Consider the following 25526-nt stretch of genomic DNA (forward strand, 5'->3'; position numbering starts at 1 on the left):
AATAATTTGCTTTTGTGGCTTCTTTGTATTTTATTAATTTGGGCATTATATTTAGCCTTCTTTCAGAAGGTGAAGATTTAGTTCTTTTTCTCCTCCCATTCCACAACACATGTACACTTTATTTTAAATTAAATTCACCACTTACAAAAGCAGTTAAAATAGGCAGATAACTGTAGTAAGTAATGTTTATTAAACATAGGATTTAATCCACCTAGTTAGGAAATACTAACTCTTCCTTGGAGGATATGATTGTGGTGGATTCATATGATTTTTAGGTGTGTGTGAGAGATTGTTATTGGAGGAGTAATATTAGGATTAAAATTTCAAGTCAGAGGAATTGAGAAACTGGAAGCTAGGAGAAGTACTAGGGACAAGGAAGAGCCAGTATTTGTTAAACAACTATAATGTGCCAGATATTGTGCCACAAGATTTTAATGCATGCTTATAAATAAGCCTGGAGGGGGGCTGCTTCAGTATGAAGAGATGGAGATTGAACTCAAACAAGCTTAAGTAAAAGGAAATTCAATGGGAATTTTCGCAGATGCCGTGCGCTTCAGCCATGACCAGATTCAGGGACTCAAACAATGATGCCAGCTCTGGTTCTCACCCTCTCAGCCCTGGATGCATCAACTTGGTTTCCTTGCTGGTGGGATCTCTCAGTGTACCTGCCAAGAGGGCTACTGCCCTACCCATACCTTCAACCTTTCATTTTAGCAAAGCAGTGGATGAGGAATTCCCTCTTCCAGAATCACTATTTTTATCCCAAGAAAGTCTCTGGTTGGCCCTGTTTGGGTCACCTGCCTATACCTCTTGAGGGGTGACCAGCTGTCATGGTAGACAATTCCCCCACGGGCAGATGGAATGAGGGAGGGCTAATTTTCCAAAGAAAGAAATATTATACTTCAGAGACAAAGAACATGCATCTATTGCCAACTTCCTAAGGCAAATATTATCATTTCTATTTTCCACATAATGTAACAGTTTGAGAGAGTTTAAATCATTTGTCTTACATCACATAGCTCAATAGAACTGGGTTTAAGAGGTTAGTCACATTTGTTTCCTCTATGTAAACCTGTCTTTGTACTGAACACTTTTATGGAAGTTCACTTAGTGCTACCTTTTTACTAATTCAATACAATATTTAGGATATGTTATACTTGGCTATAAAAACATTTGTTCCAAAGAGCTTTTATATCTGAGATTGTATTATTTAAAGAAATGGGGAACTAGTACTAACTTTATAGAATTATAACCTTATGTAATTACAGCTATCCTTATGGGGACCATTTATTCTTTGAAGTGAGAGACAGGTGCATCAAGACGTGTAGGGGATGCTCCTGGTGCACTGCTCACATGCCCTGAGAACTCGGCATTGGTTGATTGCTAATCCCATGGCTTCCCACTGTAAAAGCCTGCTGCTCTTTGCCTGAAGGCTTTCTCTGGCAGCCAGAGAAATGCCAGGTGTTACCAGTTCCTGGACGTAGCTCTCAATCAATGATAGACAGGAGTTGGTAGATAAATACCCCAGCTCCCTCACACCCCAGAGGTACATGTTGTACATTGCCTCTCAGAACCCAATCTCAGTGGGTTTGATCCACAGTTGCCCACAGCAGTCACCTGCTAAAAAATGCACCTTATTGGCTTCTCTCCCTTTCTTGTGTCATGTACCTACTTCCTTTCTGATGCTTCCTGGGATCACTTCCCAAATAAACTGCTTATGCTCACATCTTTGTCTCAGGGTTTGTTTCTGGGAGAACCCACCCTAATTGTTCATCAGATGTAAGGATAACTCTGGTTACTTCACCCAGATCATCTTCCAAATATGTTTATTTTAATATGTTCATTAGCCATAGTGGTGAAATACTGCAAAGTAACTTCTGTTATCTGTTTTCTGATAATTAAATTTAGCCAAAATTAATAAAAACACTCACATTCTTATAGCAACTACTTTGCCTTAGCAGGGACTCTGAAGATGGGCAGCCTGGGTCTTAATCCTTTCTAGTTGTGGTTCTTGGGCAAGCTCACTGTGCCTTAGTCTCCCATCTGAAGTAGACTACTTCAGCGTCTGCTAGGAGCATCAGATGAGTTAAAATTTTTCATATATTCAGAAGGGTACCTGGCATATAATAAATGCTATGGAAGTGTTATTAAACACTTGAACAAAAAAATTAGGTCTAACAATGGTAAAAGTTAAGATTCTACTTTCCCAAGTAGGCCACAGACTATTTCATTAACAAATTATTTTATTTTAATAATACATTCTCTTCCATATTAATTATACATTTTAAACCAGAGCACAATTATGTTTTAGCTTCATGAGCTGTTCATCTTTAATGAGTACTGAGTTAATTAGCAAGACCTATCTTTTTGGGCACTGCATCTGTTCTGCAACATTCAGTGCAGTATTCATTATTTTAAGATAGCAATTCTCTTTTTCAAAAATATTTGGAAAAGGAAATGAATAATTACTCTGGTACACTACATCACTAAGTTTCAAAATGCAAAAAATTGGAAAATATATATGTTAGCATGGATATACCTGAGAAGTAACTCCATATTTTATTAAACATAAGAAATACTTTCTTTCTTATTGAATTGATTCAGTTCATTATATTTTCTCCTAAGAATTATTTTTAGTCGTTTTCAGAATGCCTATTTGTTTCTTCCTTTTGTCCTCTGAATGCCAATCTAATTCTACTCTTGTGAAGCTGTATATCATCCAGGTTTTTTTCCATTCTCAGAGACACCAATCCTCAGTACACAAATTAGGTCGTCATTGGTTTGAAGAATTATAATTTCTTCAACAATGACCTCTCATCTTCTTTTCAGTCCTATATTTTTAGCTGTCAATAGTACGGCTGCAAGTAATGGTCCAGGGACTTGCTATATCAGAACCACCTGAGAAACCCACATATGTACACACACTTACACATGTATCATATAAACACCTACATATATGTAGATAATGCATTTATACCAATATGTACCACTGCTAGAGATTATGATATAGTAGTTATAGGCTGGGACTTAGTAGTTCATAGTTTTTGGAAGTTGCTCAGGCAATTCTGTATCAAGAACAGCCAGGTGTGGGAACTCCTGGACAATGGCTCATCCAATGGTCCACTGTCATTTCAAATGATCCTATAACTTTGCTAAACAATATGATTTACCTCACTCTGTTCTTGTCATCATAACCCTTCTGTAACTTTAGGGTTAAAGTTTTAGAATCATATTTTGTTCCACCTGCTGCTTCATTTCCACCAGCAGATATTAAGTAATCCAGTAGTCTCTTCCTTGTTACCTTTTCTTCCTTTTTAACACCTCATGTTGTAGCTTAGATTAGTTATTTAAACACATTTGTTATTTGCTATATTTGATTATGAACATCTGGAGATAGGAACCTATCTTATTCATGTGTAAATGTGCCTCAATCTTGCATCCAGCACATGTACTTTGCATGGAGTAGGCATTTAATAAAGGTTTGATGAATATCACTTCACAGTCAGTCTCCTTGCACCCAATCTTTCATTGCTTCCAACATGGCCCTATTTTCCAACCACAGCCTACACCTCATGCTTTATTCTCCTTTCTCCCTTATTGTTTACCCAGCTGGAACATAGTTTCTTTTTTCTTCCTTAAATATTATATACTTCCTTCCCAGAACTATCTTTCCAAGCTTGTTATGGAGTAATTCATTAAAACGTGGACTGTAAGGAAGCAAGATAAGCCTCTCTACTCACTGATATTTCACAAAGGTTTGAGGCTAATCATGGAGGTGATGACGTTTAAAGGAGAGGAAAGTTGTAAAATAGGAATTGGTTCAGGAGAGTAAAAGGAAAGAGAGTATCATTATTGGGCCCATTTGAGGGAATTCTTAGGCCAGTAACCATGAATGTAAAGTAAGGTAAATCAGCCTTATTTTGAAATCTTCTCCAGCCATATTCATCTGTGTGGGGGAGAGAACAGAGTCGGCAAAGAGCTATATTTAACCATGGTTGGGCTTATCAGGAAAGTATAAAGAAGGATGAAGGCACAAGGGAGTTGAAAGCATATGAAAAGAGGAGACTGTAATGACAGACCCTGTGCTATTAATTGGTATACAGGGAAGTCTGGACATGGGATAATGAGTGAATAGTTGTAGAATCAATGCACAAAGGAAACTGGAGGGCAAATAATTAGGAGTAGCAAAGGGAGTGAACTGAAAGAGGAGACAATGGTCAGAGAGTGAGGCTATGGGAGGAAGATGAATTTATTGGTAATGGCAGGGTCTGTATAAGGTACAACAAAGAGTGAGCTGTTAAAGTTAAGGAGAAGATCACTGGAGTGAAGTGGTCAGAAAAGGGAATTTCTGGATGTCAGCAGTAATTATGAACATTTCAATGAATTATACTAAAATATTTTCATTTTAAATGTAAATGAACATATGTAAATATGTAAACACGTTTATATGTGAACATATTTAAATAATGAAGAATATTAATATCATCCCTATTTTCCATTTTGTGAATTGCTTTGAAATATGAATCTTCTGATCAATTTATTAAAGGGATCCTATCACTTTTACAAGATGGTAACTCTTACAAATCTCCTTACATCTGCTTATATACTATGTAGTGTATAAAACAATTTCACATACACTATTTCACTTATATGCTTTACCAAGTTCAGCCCTGTCTTTGGAATAGTTTTGGTGCAAAAATTTACTTATGTAGAGGGCAGACAAGGGTGTAAGGGCAGGGAATGAAAATGTGTGACATCTGGAAATACTCAAAATTCTCATTAAACATTATTTTCTCTTGAGTTTTTAAAGAACAAAATATTTTTATCATATTCTTCAGAAGGTAGAACAGAGAACTATTATCATGAAATTTTTGCCAAAAGCTTTTCAATAAACATTTATTACATGGATTTATTGTATTGTAAGTGGAATAGCTTAGACATCCAGCTTCCCACTCGGGCAAGCATAGGAGAAGGCATTTGAAGTGTCCAATCTGGTCAAACTGCATTTTCACTCTTATTGATGAATCAGCAAGAAGATTGTTTTATACATCAAAGTTATTTATTAAATTTTGAACTGTTTGCACAATGAGTATTTGCTGTCAGTATTAGTAGAAACCATCAGGTTGTTGGGGCTGACTTTCAGAGTGATTTTTCTTTTGTTGTTAAAGAGAAGAGCAGGACAAGAAGAAACCAGGTAGAGAAAGAAGTAATGGCTTTCTTGTGTGTAAATAAAGGTCCTGCTTCTTACCCATTCATGATGATTTCTTCCAAGTGAAGAAATTCTACTGATGTGAGATTTCAGATTCCTTTATACTTTTTTTTAAAACTCACTTGTGATTTACTTTATTGGTAAAATTGGAAATAATAACAGGCATGTCTACTTCAGTTTTGTGCTTCTTGTTTAACCTGGTCCAGTACCACATGGTCTGGGTACATGACTATACTTAATTCTGGGTTGTAGATAGCATATCTCTTTGGTTTTCATGCTAAATTATGTCTTCTAATTAAGCCTTAACAAGTAAAAGATAAAATTTTGGTCTTCTCTGCCACTTCATTGCTTTGTTCCTTAAATTGTTTAAAAGGTGGGACATACTGGTCGTATTGTGATCAAGTTGTATGATACATTGTAATCCTTCTTGGGCCTTCTACACTGGATTAGATGCTTCTGTGTGCTTCTATGTACTTCCTCCTTTATGGCTCTTAACACACTTTGCTGTTGGTTTAATGCCTACTTCTTTGCTAGAACATAAACTCCATGGTAGTGACCAAGTCTGTCTTATTTATCTTGGTATTGCTAGAAACTAACATGGTGTCACACAAATAGTAGACACCCAATTTCTTGAATGAATGAATAGATGAATCAATGAGCTACTACTTGAGAAAAGGTTAAGTTGTCAATTTACATAGTGAATGAGAAAAATGGAATGAATTTGGAGCTCTCCACTCAAAAAATGAAAATAGTAAGGATAGAGAGTAGACACTGTCCTTTTGTACTTTAATTTTGAATACATTTAATTATAGCCATTAAAAATGTGTATCTTACTCAGTAAGTCATGGCTGAACTGCACTAGGAAACTGTGGTTAACTTTAAAAACACCATGTCTTTTATAAGGATTGGCATTTCACTGAAATTCAATCCTAATCCTGGTGTATTTTCAGCTCAGTCTCTAGACAATGACCATTTCCATCCTCTAGTATTTTACATATCAAAATACAGGTATAAAAGCCCATAATATAGAAAATGCTTTATACCACCTATTGCTCATTAACAATAACATTAAATCCTATTTAACGAGACTTTTAAGGACATACAGATATAACTGTTTTAGGAAGGTTTAGCTATATATACATGTAAAGAATTGGGGGACAGTGAAAAAGCAGATAATTGTGATTATTTTGAAAGAAAGTAATAGAATCTATTTCTACTTGGATTGAGACTCTGAAATAAACATTAAGATGAACATTGAAATAAACTCTGAAATGAGCATTGGATTGAGACTCTGAAATAATGCTTGTAGAATTGTAATACCCATTGTAAGACCATTTATACATAAAATTTATATAGCAAGAATAGAAAGAAAGCCTATCTTGGTTTGCAGTTAATTATTTCTTTCAATAAGTGAAAGACTATAATATCTATTCTATTATATGCAGGTTATCTATTGTATGATAAAAATCCTCAAAGATCTGGAGGTGCAAGCATTCACACTGATGGCTCTTGCTTGGGGTGTCTCATATGGCTGCAGTCAGATGGTGGCTAAGGCTGGAGTCACATGTCTGGTGCCTGGCCTGGGGTGGCTGAAATAGGTGTGGGCTCGTTGATTGCCTCTTTCTTTCCTTGTGGACTATCCCTGTGGCTAGCTGGAACTTTCTCACTGCATGGCAGTTTCAGGGGAGCTGGACTCATATATGGAGCCTGGCTCTGTCAGAGAGTGTTCCAAGAGAAAGGAGGTGAAAGCTTTCAGTCTTCTTTAGCATGGACTCAGACATTGGAACAATGTCACTTCTGCCATATTTTCTTGGTGGAAATAGTTATAGAGCCCACTCATTTTCAAGAGGAGGGGACATATGCTCCACTTCCTGAGGAAAGGAGTGCCAAAGAATGGGTGGCTTTCCTTTACCTGTGACGTATGCTAATGCCTCCCTAGCTGAACATTGTCCTCACTAGCATCATTTGGTTGTAGTAGAATAAATGGAAGGTGTTAGCATAAAATTTGTTCTTAAAAATTATGTATTCATGAAATCAGGAAGAATTAAATTTGAAATACTTGTCTATGGGTTATATGTACACTGTTTATTGATTCTTATAGGTCATTTAAAATTGTAACTTCAAAAGGTAAGAAAAAAATCAAAAGTAGAATAGGTGAGATCTAATTTTCTATCAGTTTATGAAATTAATATATATCTTAAGGCCATGATGGCTGGTGAAGTGATTGCTGCTAATGTCTTTGAAGACTTATTTTCCCCATTGAATCTTTCTATTATGCACAAGCAAATGATTTTAGTGCTCTCAATGATTTTTCTTTTTTTCTTTTTTCTTTTGTCCCTGGAGGAAATAAACTTACATATACGGGTCACTCCTTTCTCAATTACAGATGTTTAGACAATTAAAGGAGGGATTTGCAAAGCTCAAAGCAAAATTGATTTTGACCTTGGGAAAAAATATTGAAATGAACTTGTTCTTTTTCTATCTTCCCATTAAAAATTCAAGAAACCAATATTTGGTGCATGTTTTTCCCTATTGGCATAACCTGGATTCTGTCGCTGTACAAAATCCTTACTTTTCTGGGTGACATAATTCATTGTCAATGCTATGATTTCATTGTGTATACATTGTTAAAAATAATGTTACTTTAATAATAGCTAATTTTTATTGAACACAAACCATATGCCAGGTACTGTGCTAAGTGCTTACCTTTGCCTTATCTCAATTAATCCTCTCAATAGCTCTATGAGGTAAGTACTAATATTATCCCCATTTTCCATGTGAGGAAATGGAGGTGCTGCGAGGTTATGTCACTTGCCCAAGCTCGCATAACTAGTGGTCTAGGAAGTCACACCTCAGCAAGTCTGATACTGGAGATGGAGTTCTTAAGCACTTTATCATACATCCTCCAAATACACATTCAGTGACCCCAATGTCACTGATTGTATGAGTGGATCTCATACATTTTTGACTGTGGCTCTTATAGGCTGGGGACAAACTACAGTGGTTCTTTTTTTTTTTTTTTTTTTTTTTTTTGAGACAGAGTCTCACTCTGTTGCCCAGGCTAGAGTGAGTGCCGTGGCGTCAGCCTAGCTCACAGCAACCTCAAACTCCTGGGCTCAAGCGATCCTCCTGCCTCAGCCTCCCGAGTAGCTGGGACTACAGGCATGTGCCACCATGCCCGGCTAATTTTTTCTATATATATTTTTAGCTGTCCATATAATTTCTTTCTATTTTTAGTAGAGGTGGGGTCTCGCTCTTGCTCAGGCTGGTCTCGAACTCCTGAGCTCAAACGATCCGCCCACCTCGGCCTCCCAGAGTGCTAGGATTACAGGCGTGAGCCACCACGCCCGGCCTACAGTGGTTCTTTAGACTCACTTCCCAGTTGAAAAAGGCCTTCTAATAAAGAATTGAAGAGAAATAAACAATGAAAAGTGGTGATTTATTTTATTATCCTGTAAACTGAAATATGTTAGTAATTTTACCACATTGATCTTGATAATGTTATTTAAATAACCCAGATTCATAGACAACATATCATTAATAAAATATCTCCCACCACAAAAGCAAAATTGTGGACCAATTATATTCTTCCCCAAAGAGACCGGTATTCTGGAACTGAAATGAGAAAATATACTGAGGAGGAGGGAGTCTGTGTCAAATGCTACTGATAGATTAAGTACGGTGAGGGCTGAGAATTAACCAATGGATTTAGCAATTTAGGAAAACTCAAATACTACATACGCTCATGCTAGATAGGAGATTTGTGATGTTGCTGAGTAGAGAGCTAGTTTATTAAACTATTGAATGAGGATACTTAGTAAACTTTAGTAAAGTGCTAATTTTAGTTTATAAATGCCAAATTTCAGTAATGTTTGATAGCTCAGGTAGAGGCAGGTTAGCACAGAGTTCTGTAGCCAGAATGCTACATTCATGGGTTTAGATTCTGGTTACACTGGTTACTGATTAGGTGAACTTGGTAATGTATTGTATTTCTGTGCACCTCTGTTTTCCCGTGTGTAAATAAGGATGATAAAGTACCTGTCTCCTGGGTTTGTGTGAAGAATAAATGAGTTAATACATGTTAAGTACTTATAAGAATGCCTGGCAATGATAAACAATAAATGCTATTATTATTTCTATCATTAACATATTGCTAGAATATGATAAAAACAATAAAGTACAAAATTGTGTATCACTCACCTATAAGAACCAAAATTATAAATTATTTGGTGGCCTCTCAGAAGAATCATTGTATTGTAGCTCACTGATGGGGTGCAGACCACACTGAGTCTCCTTGGTTCACACAAATAAATTAGAGGTTTTGTAAGGGTTCACTCTTGTTTGGGGTTTGAAATGGAAAGAAAAGGAGCTGAAATTGTTTTTGTAAAAATGGACTATTTTTTTTTTCTGCTTTCCCCTTTCTCACTGTTTTCCATCTTTTGTTTTTTTTGGACTTTTGGGAAGAATAGGAGAAGCAAAAACTACAGAAAGGTAAAAGTCAACAAATAAGAAGGTAAGAGTAGAAAGGAAATGCGGGAGAAATATTTTGAAGACATTTACTTCTATTTATTTGTGAGCAAGAATAATAATAAAAAAAAAAAAATTACATGTCTGGATTGACTCCTTTATTGCCAAGGAGTAAAAAGGAGAAGAGTGGTGGTGGTAGTGAGTTGAAGAGAAATATTTTTATCTTTATAAATTTAGATGTAGGCATGCCTAATGTTTTAGGTCAGACAATTTGCACTTGAGTGGAAATGACATATAACTAATGTGAACGTCTACGACCTCCAACTTTTGGGTATATATTTGTTTTTCCTCTCAGTCTCCATCTAGACACAGTGTGTGCAAATAAGACCTAAAGTCATAATAACATACAGCTGCTGGTATGCACAAAATCAATCTTTTTTCTGGTAGGCAAGTAATGGGGGAGCTATTAGTAGAAAGTTCATCTTTTCTACCTGTTGTTGTGTTCTCAACTGGCATATGGCTTATATACTCAATAAATGTTCCATGGATAAATTAATGTGGAAAAATAAGTTACAAGCATATTAGATATGAGGTGATTGGACAGAAACCCACTGATTGCTAAGATTTGATTAAGCTGATCTAGTGTATTAAGAGTTTTTATATGTGTAAGGTGGCTGTGAATATCCCAGACTAACTACAAAATCCAGATGCGCAGAAGATGTAGCTTTCTAAATGTTTCCATAACTCAATATAATCTCTTTTTGGAATCTCTATTCTGTTAATAGCAGAAAAATAGCAATCTTAATAAAATTTGAAAATCCTAATATATACAATACTGTCATGTCCCAAACCACATCATCTCTGCCTCACTTCTAATTTAAGCCTTGCTGAGTGCACAGTTCCACATGGGCTTTGACTTTTTCCCAACTGCCATCCTCTAGTCAGATGTCTATGTCCTGAGTTTTTGGTTTTTTGCCCAGGGGTTCCTTTAAATTCACAAACATTGGCTGGTACTCACTTGGTCTGGAGTGCACAGGCAGCTTAGAAATGCAGAAGAATGAACATCTCTGAGGGTATGATGGTAAATTTTATGTGTCAACCTGACTGGGCCATGGGTGCCCAAATATTTGGTCAAATGTTAATTACTGATGTTTCTGAGAGGGTGTTTTGGGATGAGATTAACAATTAAATCAGTAGACGGAGTATAGCAGACTGCCCTCTCTAATGTGGGCGGCCTCATCCAATCAGTTGAAGGCCCGAATAGAACAAAAAGCCCAAACTTTCCCTGAGTAAGAAAGAATTATCTCTGCCTGATGGCCTTTGAACTGGTACATTGGCTTTTCCCTGTCTTTGGACTTTATTTGAAACATCAGACCTTTCTGGGTCTTGAGCCTGCTGGCCTTCAGGCTGGAACTACACCACTGGTTCTCCTGCTTCTCAGGCCTTTGGACTTGGACTGGAACTGCACTTTTGGCTCTTCTGTGTCTGCAGCTTACCAACTCACCTTGAAGATCTTGGGACTTGCCACCCTTCATAATCATGTAAGCCAATTCTTTCTAATAAATCATATATGTATATATGTATGCACACATATATTTATATATGGTGAGGACATCCCTTGACCATTGGGAGGTAGAAGCCAATAGGTAAATATCTCAGTCTCCCATCCTTCAGGCAGACAACTCTCATGACCCTCAGGAGGTCTCAGTGGAATTGAGCTCCTATTGCCCACAATGGCTACCTCAATAACACTCCTTTACCTTGGCTTTGCCCCCTTCCCTGTCTGACTCTCCCAGTCCCTCACTCCTGCTCTCTGGATTCATCTCCCAGTTGAACCACCTACACACAAATCCTTATTTTAGGCTCTCCTTTTGGGAAAATCCAAACTAAGACACATAATCATTTTAGATTTAACCTCAATCAGTTCAGACATTTCCCCTCCCCTCTCCTCCTTGAATGCTATGGGCTGAATTGTGTCTCTCCAAAATTTGTATGTTGAAGCTATAACCCTTCAGTGTGATGATATTTGGAGATACGGCCTATGAAGAGGTAACTGTGACTAAATGAAGTCATAAGGAGGGGGCCTTGATGTGATAGTATTGGTGTCCTTATAACAATAGACAACAGATCTATCTCCTCTCTCTCTCTCTCCCACCCCCTCTCCCTCTCTTTTTGTCTCTTTCTCTCTTTCTTTCAACCTATGGAGACATAGTGAGAAGGCAGCCATCTGCAAGCCACTAAAAGAGCCTCACCAGATACCAAATTAGCTGGCACCTTGACTGTCTCCAGAACTGTGAGAAAATAAATTTTTGTTTAAGCCAGTCAGTCTGTTTTTTTTTTTTTTTTTTTTTTTATGGCAGCTCCAGCAGACTAATATACTGAAGAAGCATTTATAATTTTAGGGACTTTACAGAGTGTATAACTTTAGAGGGAAGAGTCTGGAACTTGTCATGCAGCCATCATTATCCTTCTATCTAGACTTCTGCTAAAATGTCCATATTCCTATTGACCTTGGCTATCAGTTCTGGAACTCTGTTCCCTTCTCAGCATGACTGTGTACCTTTCCTTGTCCATTTTTGTCGTATTTCGTATTTTTTTTTTTTTTTTTTTTGAGACAGAGGCTCACTCTATTGCCTGGGCTAGAGTGCCGTGGCATCAGCTTAAGCTCACAGCAACCTCAAACTCCTAGGCTCAAGCGATCCTTCTGCCTCAGCCTCCCGAATAGCTGGGACTACAGGCATGCGCCACCATGCCCGGCTAATTTTTTCTATATATATTTTCAGCTGTCCATATAATTTCTTTCTATTTTTAGTAGAGATGGGTCTCACTCTTGCTCAGGCTGGTCTTGAACTCCTGACCTCGAGCGATCCTCCTGCCTCTGCCTCCCAGAGTGCTAGGATTACAGGAGTGAGCCACTGTGCCCCGCCGTGTTTCGTATTTTTGTATGTTTTCTGACATCACCCTCTAACATTATTTTCAGTCTACTTGTGTCACTGTTCCAAGCTAGTGAGGTGGGGGGAAATTAAGGTCTCTGCATTCAAAGACCCTGTGAGGGACTTGAACACAGATCTTTTCTGCCCTCAAACCCCAGTGAGGGGTTCAATCATTCTTCCTCACACTGGACTTGGTCAGTGGGGGACAAGGAGAGGGGCCTTTCTTAAAGAGCCACACGAGAATCTCATGCCCTTCTTATCCTCTGCCTCTGTCCCTCCCTGCCTCCTCTCAACCCTCAGGCATGTTCTAGTGGTCACTATTGATGCCCTGCCCTATATTTGCTCATTCCCTTGCCCACCTGAGCTGCATCTGTAGCCAATTCCTGACACTTGGCCAGTTCCCCACCTAATGTGTTGGCACCCGTCTCTTTATTTTTCTCTGCTGAGGGATTTTTATTGGTGTTGTAAAAGACCTAGCTCAGCTGTTCAGGTACACCCAGAATTACATGGTATTGACATCCCCGTGGGCAACTGTTGGCCATCAGGTGATGGGATTTGGTGGATAAATGCCCCAGTCTCCTTGTTCCCCAGTAGGAGTATTCTGAGGATGCTTCTCACTGTTGCTCTGAGGGTCCCCAGTGAGATTTAGCCCCACTTGTCCCCAGCAGTAACCGGCTCCTTAGCACACCACTTATTGGATTTCCTCCCTTTCCTGTCTCACTTCCCACTTGTGTTTCCCAGAATCACTTCCTAAATAAACAACCTGCACCCAAGTCATTGTTTTAGATATGAAAAAAAAATCTCTTCCGCGTGTGGGAAAAGATTCTTTTCTCGTGTATTCTTTGATGACTTGTTATGATAGCTGGACCTTGAACTTAAAAGCCAAGTATTTTCGATTTTTCTCCTATGTTCTTTCTTGACAAATCAAATGGAACCAAAAGACTGCAGGTTAAAAGAAGTGAGGGAGGCTGGAATCAAGCATTCCTCTTACCACGTGTATAGTAGTTCTCTCCATCCACTGTTTTGCTTTTTGTGGTTTCAGTTACCCATAGTCAACCATGGTCTGAAAATATTAAATAGAAAATTACAGAAATAAACAATTCTTGGTTTTAAACTGCGCACCATTCTGAGTAGCGTGATGCAATCTCATGCTGTCCTACTCTGTGCCGCCTGGGTCATGAATCATCCCTTTGTCCAGCGTGTCCACGCTGCATATGCTACCTGCCTATTGGTCACTTAGCTGTCTTGGTTATCAGATCAATAGGACACAAGAAGAAAAGGATGAGTACTATACAACAAAATATTTTGGGGGAGAGATAGAGAGAGAGAGAGTGTGCATATTTAGGTAACTTTTATTACAATATATTGTTCTATTTATTACAAGCTGCTAATCCCTTAGGGTGCCTAATTTATAAATTAAACTCCATCATAGGTTTGCATGTATAAGAAAAAACATAGTAGATATAGGGTTCAGTACTGTCTGTGGTTTCAAGCATTCACTGGGGGTCTTGGAACATATTCCCCATGGATAAGGGGGAACTATTTTATCTGTCAACCAGGGCAACCTTCCCAGATAAAGAAAAGCTATTCTTGGTTAAGGGTGTCTGTGTAGTCACGCCCCACCTGGTACCGCTCCTGTGGCATAGCAACTGAGCACACTGGGGTTTTTAGCCCATCTGTCATCCTTGACATGAGGAGCTATTCTCTGGTTATATCTGCCTATGCAAATAGGGCAACAGCCGGTATCCCCGAGGTATATGGAGACTTCTCCCTGGATAGCTGCTACTGAATGCAGAGGTGGGTACTCAAGCAGCCAACAAGCTGCTGTAGACAGGTGCCAGACTTAACCGTTCAGGAGAGATTGATTTTATTGCCGGCTGGGTTTATGACAGGGGAATGTGCTTCACTGACCTGCTTTTCATTAAGTCAAAGAGAAGTGCTAAGGATGTTTTCTTGTCGAATGGGTGGAGCTCTCTGATAAGCAGTGAACATCATGCAGAGGAGTCAGCACTTTCTGTGAACAGTCTGCACCTTAGAGGCATTAACATATGTCAAGGTCATTCACACAACCACTTTGAATAACTGTCTCAGTAAGGGAAAAAAAAAGTATAAATTACAATGAAAGAGAGGCAATATGGCCTACAGGTACAGGCCATTCCTTTAAAAATTCTTTGTTTCTATCGTGTCAAACAGATAAGTAAAGAAGCTTTTGGGGGATGTTTTTGGTTGGGCTCTCCCAGAAGCAGACCTGAGATAAGGATGTGAATACACATGGTCTATTTGGGAATCACAGGTACTGAGTGGGGAAGGGATACAGGGAAAGAAAGGCATCCAATAAGTGGTGTGATACTGAGCAGGCTGTCACTCTGGGCCACTGGGCAAATCTGGGAGATAATATAGACCAAGCCTTAGAGTTATCTCCTCACCAGCCCCAAGCCTAAGAGGCAAGGAACCTGGGGTATTTATTCTCCAGCTCTCATCAGGCATTGGCTGGGGCTTGTCCTCTGGGGCACTGTGGAGAACATCATGAGATGCCACCTAGGTTCTCCTCTAAGAAGAGACCTGTTGCCCAGCTGTGGGGGTGCTGTAAGCGGACAGCCTTCATCTGTCAGCCCACTCAGTAATCATCTCAGCTGCAGAGAGCCTCCTTGCCAAGGTCATGCCCCTCACTGGTGGCTCACATCCAGTGATGGGTTAAAGTGGGTATATAATGGCAACTCGGGACAACTCTAATTTGGCTCCAGAGCTCCCCACAGGGCAGGCTGAGGCTGTCATTGGGACTGCATTGCAACTTGACTTCTCCCTCCATCCCATCCTGCTTCCTTCCAACGTCTTCCATGGGTGTCGATCCCAAGAGAACTCCTTAACACACATCCTGCACACTGAACTCACCTCAGTCTGCTCTCTGGAGAGCCCCATCTATGGACGTGCACTCAGGCAGTCATAGGTGTTTTCAGTAGGAGGCTTGGGCATATGCCAAGATGGTGAGTACTGAGGGCAGGGCATGAAGGTTCTGCCACCTTAGTGTTAGGATGGTATTCATAGTTATTTCCTTGTTTGAATTGATCAGGAGAAGTGAGATCAAGTGAGGGCAATGAGAAATAAGGGGTAGAATGAACAGCTGGAGAATTAGGAAGGGGCCTCTGAGGTGTGATTTGGTGTCCAATATGATGCTAGTGAACTCAGAGCCCCAGGATGTGAGTGGGAGGGCAGGTAGGCTAGCAGACAGATAGGTATGATGTGAAAGAAAAGATGAAGATGGTCCAGAACAGCGAAAAGTGAGACAATAGAACTGGTGGGTGGCACTTTATGTATTAGCTACCTTTATTATTTACTATTATTATTTTTCTTCCTAATTATTAAATTACTTAGAAAATCCTACTGATTCTGTCTTCTAAGTGTCTTGAAACCCCTCTAGTTCTGTCTTTCCCTATGGCTATCACACGGATGTGAGCCACTTTTGTTAAGCTGGATCCCCATAATGGTTTTTTAGTGGGCTTGTTTCTGGTCTTGTCCCTCCTACATCTTCTCTCTGCAGTGAAGCTAAAATGGCCATCTTGCTCAAGTGAATATTTGATTATGCCAGTCCTACTAGTTTATGAAGTATTCCATTATTCCTGGAATAAGGTCCCAAGGACCCAGGTAAGGAATAAGGTCCTTACATGGCTCCCACGGCTCTGCTCAGCCTGGGCCCTCTCTGCTCTTCCACATCTTCCTCCTCCTCCTCTCCAGCCACACTGCATTGTTTTCCTTGCATCCTTTCTCCAGCCTCACACCTTTGCACACAGTGTTCCTCCTTCAAAATATTTCTTGTGCCTATCTCTCATATTTCATACCACCATGCATAACCCATAGCAGGGACCTGTTGCCTTACACCCGGAATAGCCACCACATTTTGGAAGTCAGAGGAGTTTGCGAGTGCCTCTGTTCTGACCCTCTCATTTTATTAACAAAGAAAGCAAGACCCAGAAGGGTAAAATTATGTGTCTCAGGTTACAGCATTAGTGACATAGCTGTGAATGGGACTCCTGTCCTTGACTTGGAACATGATTCCTTCCACCTCCTCACCTCTAGGCTGCCCTCAGTGATCTTGTTTTCTTCCACCTTCAGTCTTCATTTCATGCTGAGTCCAGTCATCTCCTTGTCTTTGATAAGTTTACTCCCCTGCTCAGAAAGTCACTGTGGCTCCCTACTGACTCTCATACCAAGTCTCGAATATGACTGGTTCCCAGGAGGCTCCACAGACTTCTGTCTTCCCCATTCATTTTCCAACAGATACCATCCAGAGGAGTCAGACGAGTCATTTCTACATTGGTACTTTATTTTGTTGAATCTAAGATACCATCAATTTTGAACTGGATTGTTATTTTAATTTACCATCTAAGGTAGAAAAAATCATGCCCATTAAATTCAAATATGCCATTGATTGAAATATGAACTCCAACTCCAGAGACATAAAATGTGAAGATATTTAAGTCTTAGAATTAATGCTATATGATTTATTTTAAAAATCATTAGTTGGCTCAAGTTCCACCTGCTACATAAAATTCCCCTTGACTAATCTTGGCCATATTTTCTGAATTCCTACAGAACTTATTATCAGCCTATTACTCATTTTCCAACTTTGCTAATTTCTTTCCTTCTTCCTCCTCCATTTCACAAGTGATGGTTGAGTGCCTCCCATGTGACTGGCACTGGTGGTGAAAAGCAGCTCGTTCCTGCACTCAAGGTCTTTTTGTGAGGAAGCAAAGAAATGCATAAGTAATTATATACCATAAAATGCTGTGAAGGAAGTAATGCTGAGGATAGACAATAAAGGAAGGGTGGTGGAGAGAAATCTACCTAGGTGGAATTTCTTATACCTGAACTTCATCTTCCCTTCACATATCCACCTTTTCTTCAACACCCAGCATGCATCTTCATCTTCACTCAAATACTGGACTTGTTTCTCCCACATGCTTTTTTATCTTACAGCTTCAAAAAATAACTCCCTCTTCTAGCTTTGTATCTGTGCTTTTCTTCTGAGAGATGCAGCATAGCATAGTGTTGATAGCATGGACTTTTTAGAGCCAGGCTCCCTGGGTTCAAATCCCATCTCTGTCACTTACTGATTGTGTGACCTTAGTTGAATTACTGAATTTCTCTGTGCCTTAGTTTTCCTACCTTTAAAATGAGAATAATACTAGCACCCCTCTCATGGCATTATTGTAGGGATTATATGAAAAAAAAAATGCACAGTGTTTAGATCAAAGCTGGGCATGTAGAAAACATTAGGAGGATTTTTTTTTTTTTAAAACAACAAATACTTATTATCTCATAGTTTCTGTGGGTCAAAAATTTAGGAGTGACTTAGCTAATTGGTTTTGGCTCAAGCTTTCTCATGAGGTTGCAGACAAAATGTCAGCCAGAGCTGCAGCTTCAGTTGATTCAAGGATTGGGGCTCAAGAATTCAATTCCAAAATGTCTCACTCACATCATTGCTGGCAAGAAGTCTCAGTTCCTTAGCACATGGGCCTCTCCATAAGGCTCGGTGAGTGTCTTCACAGTATGTTACCTGGCTTCCCCCAGAGTGAGTGATCCAAGAGAGGGAACAAGGGGAAGGCTGCAATGTCTTTTATGGCCTAGTCTCAGCAGTCACACACCATCACTTCTGCCATATTCTGTTTGTTAGAAGTGTATCACTACATAAGAACAGCCTAATTCCATGCAAGGGCAGTGAAATTAGGCTCCACCTTTTGAAGTGAGGAGTGTTAAAGAATTTGTGGATACACATAAAAACTACACTTGTTATCAGTGGTGGTTCTTTTTATTTTTTCTTTTTATTTTTTTGAGACAGAGTCTCACTCTGTTGCCCTGCAAAGAGTGCCGTGGCATCAGCCTCACTCACAGCAACCTCAAACTCTCGAGCTCAAGTGATCTTCCTGCCTTAGGAGGATTATTATGTCTACTCTGATCATCCTTGCTTTTATCCATGTTTTATTTCCCTTTTAAACTCTAAGCTAGCTATGGTTAAGAGCAAGGTATCTCAAGTAGAAGGAGATCAAATGCTGGTTGATCAGCTTTTCCAGATACATGAGCTTGGATACATTACTTAGCCTTTCTGAATCTCACTTTCTCTATCATTTAAATGACAGTTGTAGTGACCACATTTTGAGGCTATTCAGAGGAGTAGATAAGATAAATATGCAAAATGCCTGCTACCTGGCCAGCTCTCCGTGGAGACTGCTATCATTCTTACCTCAACTTAGGAAGGGCAGAGTCCCTCTTATTATCTTTGCGTCCTCATATCACTCAGCAGAACTCACCATCCCTGATGTCGATGATTTGAGTTGTGTCTGATATAACCTGTGTGAAAGGGCCAGTGAGGGAGAAAGTAGCGTGTTCATCAGAGACCTCGTTGTGGGGACCATTACAGTATTCACCCTCCCACTTCTGACTGTCTCTTTTCTGTGGACACATGATGAAGTGTGTGGGGTTTCTCTGAAGAGGGAATCTTGCTTCTCTCCTCTACCTCCTTCCAGGTAGAGCATATCCTTCAGCGTGCTGATTACACCTCACCTTACACAGGTTCACCAGATCGTGCTGTCATCTCCTTCTATCTTATTCCTCAAGTCAATGGGCTTTTGTTAGGGGAACCAGGAAACTGCCATTTTTTTTCTTATATGATGTAAATTTAAAATTTCCACTGAAGAACACAGTTATCAAGACCAGCAAAATATATGCTTCTAGCTTTGGTTTTTAAACTGGAGCTTCTCCATTTGAGGACTGTGTGAACCCTACAGGGTACCATGTTCCATGATTATAAGCCTTGGAAAGTCTTACTCTCAGGAAAGCCTGTGTCTGCAGCCCTGAATGCACAAAACTTGTATCATTTGATTCACAACTAGCAACATTTGATTTGCAGGCTCCTTCAGTTCTTTTGTGTCACCATTGTCGTGCTACTTTGTGACTCCCCATTAAACCTGACATCTGGCTTTCTTGCTTTTGTTAAGTACTAATTTATTTTGGACAATTTCCAGGGCTAATCAACCAAAAGCCATATCCGTATGGCTCTGGAAAAACATTTTTCTTCTCACCTCGCCCACAGTACATCGTTTAGAATAAAATGCTCCATTAGACTAGATCTCAGTGACAGACACATGTCACAAGTTATTTCATCTCATAGCACTCCTAAGAGATCAGTATGAAATCAAACTGAAGCTAAAATGAAAATGGGTCAGTTTTGACAATAACTAAAATTCAAACGTATGTCATACTCTTATACGACTATGTTATTTTCTCCCTCTAGTCATTCTTTTTGATAACATTGAAAAGCAGAAAGTGGAAATATTACACTGAATACTTAACTGCTCATTCCCCTCCTCTGCTCTCCCCACCCCCTCAGGATTCAATAGGTTTTCAAGTCTTCTTCACTATGTCCTAAATGCTTCTGAGGTTGGTCTGTTCCTCTCCATCCTCGCAGGCTCTACCTCACATCAGGCTACCATCTTCTCACCTGGGTTATTGTAATTGGAGTCTCACTAGTATTTTTATCTTTAGGCTGGCTCATTGTTTTGTATGTTAGACTGACTGCTTGCATGGTCTCAGTTCTTCTCCCCTCCCTGTGTACATATGTATTTGCCATGAGGCTTTATAATTCTCCTCACTAAGGAGAGAAATAAATCTATTTCTCCTCTTCTTAATCTGGGCTGGCTTTGTAACTTGCTTTGGGCAATAGAATGTGGCAGAAGTGAGGGAATGTCACTTTCTGTCCTAATCCTCAAGAAGCCTTGTGTCTTACCTTGCTGTCTTGCACCATGGCTATCACTATGAGAGCAAGGCCAAGCTGGCCTGCTAGAGGATGAGAGACCCCTGGAGCAGAGCTGAGTTGCCACTGTTAGCCAACTGAAACCAGCCTAGATCAACCAGCAGCCAGCCCAGCCCTAGACATGTGAGAGAGTCAGCCAGGATTAGCAGAGTCATCCAGCCAAAGCTCTGATGACTCTGGACACATGGGCAAGAAGCATTTATTGTGTATGCCACAGAGGTTTTGTGGTTGTTATTATTAAGCATTATAGTGATAGTGGAGAAACTGATATACTCTCTAAAGTAGAATTTGATTATCTTGCTTAAAAAATTATGACAGTCAATGCTAATTGCTTACCAAATAATCATTCTATCTTTTTTCCTCCTTATAAGCTAACTTGATTTTGTTGGGGGCAAATTTTGTTACTGTCAGGCTCCCTTATCACCAATGTTGGCTATGTCATATGGTTCTGGCCAATGATATATAGGCAGAAATCACTGGAGAGGACCTTTGTTTTTAAATGAAAAAGATAAAATGTCTCTAGAAAGATAGAAGAAAGAAAAAAATAATAAATTGCATTTCATAAAAATTTAAAAGGTTTCTGCTTCAAAAGACATTATTTAAAAAATGAAAGATAAGCTACAGGCTGGGAGGAAAATGCTTTAAATTCTTTTGAGTTACATATCTGATACAGGCCTTACATCCAGAATAATAAAGAACTTTTACAACTCAATAATAAGAATAAAAATAACCCAAATAAAAAATGGCAGAAAATCTGAATAGACACTTTACTAAACAAGATACAAAAACAGCCAATAAGCATGTAAAAAGATGCTCTGTGTCATTAGGAAAGTGCAAATTAGAACCACAAAGAGAAGACCACTTTATACCCACTAGAAGAGCTATCATTAAAAAGACAGACAATAATAAGTATTGGCAAGAATGTGGAGATATTGGAACCCTCATACATCAGGGGTAGAATACAAAATGGTGCAACTACTTTGGAAAACTGCCAATTTCTTAAAAAGTTAATCAGTTTTCATAAATTTACCATATGATCCAGCCATTCTACTCCTAGGAATCTACTTAACAGAGACAAAAACATAAGTCCACACAAAGACTTGAACATGAATGTTCATAGCAGCATTATTGAAAATAGCCCAATACTGAAAAAACGAAATGTCCACCAACTGGTGAATGGATAAGCAAAATGTGATATTTTCATAGAATGGAATACTATTTGCCAATAAAAAAGAATGCACTAGTGATACATGAATGACCCTCAAAAACGTTGTGTGAAGAGAAAGAAGCCAAACACATAAAAAAGCTATGTATATCATTTCTTTTATACTAAATGTCCAGAAAAGACAAATCTATAGAGACAGAAAGCAGATTAGTGGTTGCCTGGGACTGGAGATGGGAATTGAGAGTGAGTGAAGGAAATGGGGCATAAGGAATCTTTTTGGGGTGATGAAAATGGTGACAGTTGTATAATTCTGTAAATTTACTAAAAATCATTGAATTGTACACCTGAAAGGGTGAATTTAACAGTATATGCGTTCTATACCATTATATAATGGTATATTAGTAAAGCTGTCAAAAATAATATGGAAAATGAAACAGTTAAGACATTTCTCAAGTTCTTTTTAGTAGAATACAAGAAAAAAACACCATGATTATAATGATAGTATGTAAAAATAAAACAAAATGAAACATCTTGGAGTCTGGCTTGCACTCTTGCTTTTCTGTGTCCTGTTTTAATGGAACACTTGGAAAGGCCCAAGCTGGCAACTGGTATTGACAAGGTCTCTCCTGTACATTCCTAAATGGCATACCCCATTCCTACTTATCCGCAGTGATAAATGTAGATTGATTTTGCTATTTCTCTGTTTAAACTTGGACTTTTTGGGATCATTTCCTTCCTACGAGCTGCATTTTTGTTTATTCCAGAAACCCCATGAGTCCCTCATTTTGTTCTTCCTTTTAGTCCCAGCATGCCATGCAGCTGGTACAGCTGGGAAATCTATACCATCCCCCTGCTGAGGGATAATTACAGCAATTAAAGCCTAGACTAGTATTTCAAGGAAGCAGTATTTTCACATCATCATTAAAACTGGTTTAATTTGCCATGTGGTTTGAGTGGTAAACATTTTTTTCCCCAATTTTGTGAATTTTAAAATATTCTACTATCAGTACTACAGAAATCTGAAAAAAGCATAGCTTATAAATATGCATTTGGCCAGAGTACAAACAACCAGAAAAACTCTGGTTGAGTGTGTCAATTTTTTTAGGATGGTTCAGCTGTCTAAGGAAGGGGTTTGGCAATTTGAGCAGAGCAATAAGAAATGCTTTTTTTATCAGAAGTTCAGCTAAAAAGAATAAACATAATTGAATTAAAATTTGGAAGAAAAACAGTAGCAAGCAAACCCTAATAATTTCTGTCAAATAACTTAAAGGTAATCAATATCAAATAGGAGTTTTTGGTTCCAATATAATTCAGTCCACCAAAAGTTGGATTTCCTTACTATATATAAAATGTTCATGAACTAAATTTCCTTTAACTCACCCCTTTCTTCTCCCCATGTTCACAAATTTAATGAAAAAAATAACTTATCTACTAGAGTCACTCTAAAGTTTCATGGCTTCCAGCTAACTATGATCCTAAGGAGCTAATGAGTTCCTCAAAAGTATCAACTTTAGGAACCACAGTAATGGGAAATGGGGAACTAACTGAAGTGTTTTCTCTATTGATTTTATACTAACCAGACCAACAGAAACTCTAGAAAAAGTAATTTTATCTAAGAGAAGAGGATTTTCTTTTCAGTAGCTTCACACATATCTATAACTCATTAAGATAAATGATTAACAGAAATCCATTTTCTTTCCCATAATTTATTGAGGGTGTTAGCAAGCTACTAAAAACAGGATCTAGCAATTCTAGGGTTTACAAAAATTGGTCAAATTACTGACATTGCTAGATAATGTAGCTATACATTTTTTCCTTTATTTGATCTAATGTTTGGACACAGAGTTTTCTTCAACAGACCACTTCTTTAGCAGGAAATTTTCCATATTCCTTTCCTGAACATAGCATGTATCAGTAAACTATGGGTAAAATAATGTCCAAATAGAGAAAAAAAATCACAAAACCTCAGCAGCACACGTCAATAAACATCTGTTTACTTCATGATTTGGTGGATAGTCTGGGAGTCAGCTGATTGTGACTAGGCTTAACCATTTGACTCAGATCCACATGTTTCTCCTCCTTCTTTGGGACAAGAACACTAGTTTGAACACACTCTTCTCATGGCAGTGACAGAATTTAAAAAAAAAAAATTTGAGTGAAAAGATTAAAATGTTTCACCCTTAAACCTAGGCTTGTAATTGATACCCTGTTACTTCTGCCTTATTCTATTAGCCAGAGCAAGTTACACAGCTAAACCCAATATTAAGGGATAGGAAAATGTATTTTGCTTCTTTAATGTGAAAAATGGCAAAGTCACATGGGAAAGAGCAAAAACTTGGAAAATTCCTGCAAAATTTTTACAGGAAAGGTAAAAAATTAAGGCTAGTTATGCCATCAAACATAGCTATTGTGCCCTTCAAGTGTAAAAGATGAAGGAAGACTTGATAAGTATCAAGGACATAAGATGGAAAGAAAGATATTGATTGATTGATTGATTGATTTTACTACTTATCTATTGCTACACAAAAAATTATCCTAAAACTTAGCAGTCCAAAAATACACATTTATTATCTTACAGTTTCTGTAGGTGAGGAATCTGGCACATTTGAATGGGTCCTCTACCTCTGAGCATCTTACAAAGTTGCATTCATATCAAGGCTTGACTGGGAAGAATCCACTTCCAAGCACACTCACTTGGATGCTGGTAGGATTTAATTCTTTGTGGTATGTTAAATTGAGATTTCAGTTCCTTGTGAGTTGTTGGCTTATTTTATAGAGGTCTCTCTCAGCTCCTTGCCAGTGGGCTGCTCCATGAAACATCATACAACAAGGTATTATAGCAAGCAAACAAAAGGATGAGAGTGAATACCAGCAAAACAGAAGGAAAAGATGTAAGTCACAGTCTTCTGTAAGCCAATCATGAAGTGACATCCTATCTTGAATTTTGTTTGTTAGAAGTAAGCCACTAGGTCCATCCCACACTCCAGGAGAAGGGACTACACAAAGCTCATGAGTACCAGGAGGGTAGGGATCATTGGGAAGTATTTCAGAAGGTTCCTACTACATTCAATCACTCTTCAATTTATGGAGACTCTGCTATATGGAAACCCTGGGCTAAGAATGTGTGTTCATAGAGAAGAAGAAACTATGAACCCTGACTTTGAGAAAATAGCCTAGTGGATTCAGTGACATCTATTCAAAAAATATCCGTTCAGGCCCTAATAACTTCATGCTTGCATTGTCGCATCATAGTGGCATCTTTGATTTTTTACTGTATTTAGAATCCTTCGCTGTCCCAATAACATTCAGGATAAGAATCAAGCCCTTTAGGCCCTTTTTGATTCACACCTAAATATCTAGTTCCTGATTTTCTCCATCTCTATTCCCTTCAATACATGAGCTATTATTAAAATTTCATATTGAATTTTGTAAATGCTGGTCAAAAACGGTCAAGCTGGTTTATATATTATAAGGTTTCTTAGAACCTTCAGTTATGCTAAAATATGAATATAATCTGCTATGTTTCTGCAAAGTATTACATATTTAGCTATTGAATCCTTTTGTCATGGAGCATTTCAGAGGACTCGCTCATAATTCTGATGACTGTCCTTTGGGAAAGACTACTCTCAACTCATCTTTTGTTAAGTCACCTCTTCTATCCTCTGCTTGTATATTCAGCTTGTCTCTGAAATCAGTATGCAGTTACTGGTTTCCAAATATCCTCCCATTTTCATCCCTCTATCTAGCATGTTCTTCCACCATCTGGTTAATTTGAACCAGAGCTCAACTCAAAAGCCACCTTCTCCAAAAACTTTGCCCTGGTGTCCCTTCTCTGTGCTAATTGTTTGTCTCCTTTCCCCATTTCCCTGAATGGTAATGTCCTTGAGGAAGGACCCATGCATGGTCCTAGTGCATACACAGTGTCAGGCATACACTCTCTGCTAA

Source organism: Eulemur rufifrons, chromosome 7 (genome assembly GCF_041146395.1).
Source record: "Eulemur rufifrons isolate Redbay chromosome 7, OSU_ERuf_1, whole genome shotgun sequence".
Classification (NCBI taxonomy): domain Eukaryota; kingdom Metazoa; phylum Chordata; class Mammalia; order Primates; family Lemuridae; genus Eulemur; species Eulemur rufifrons.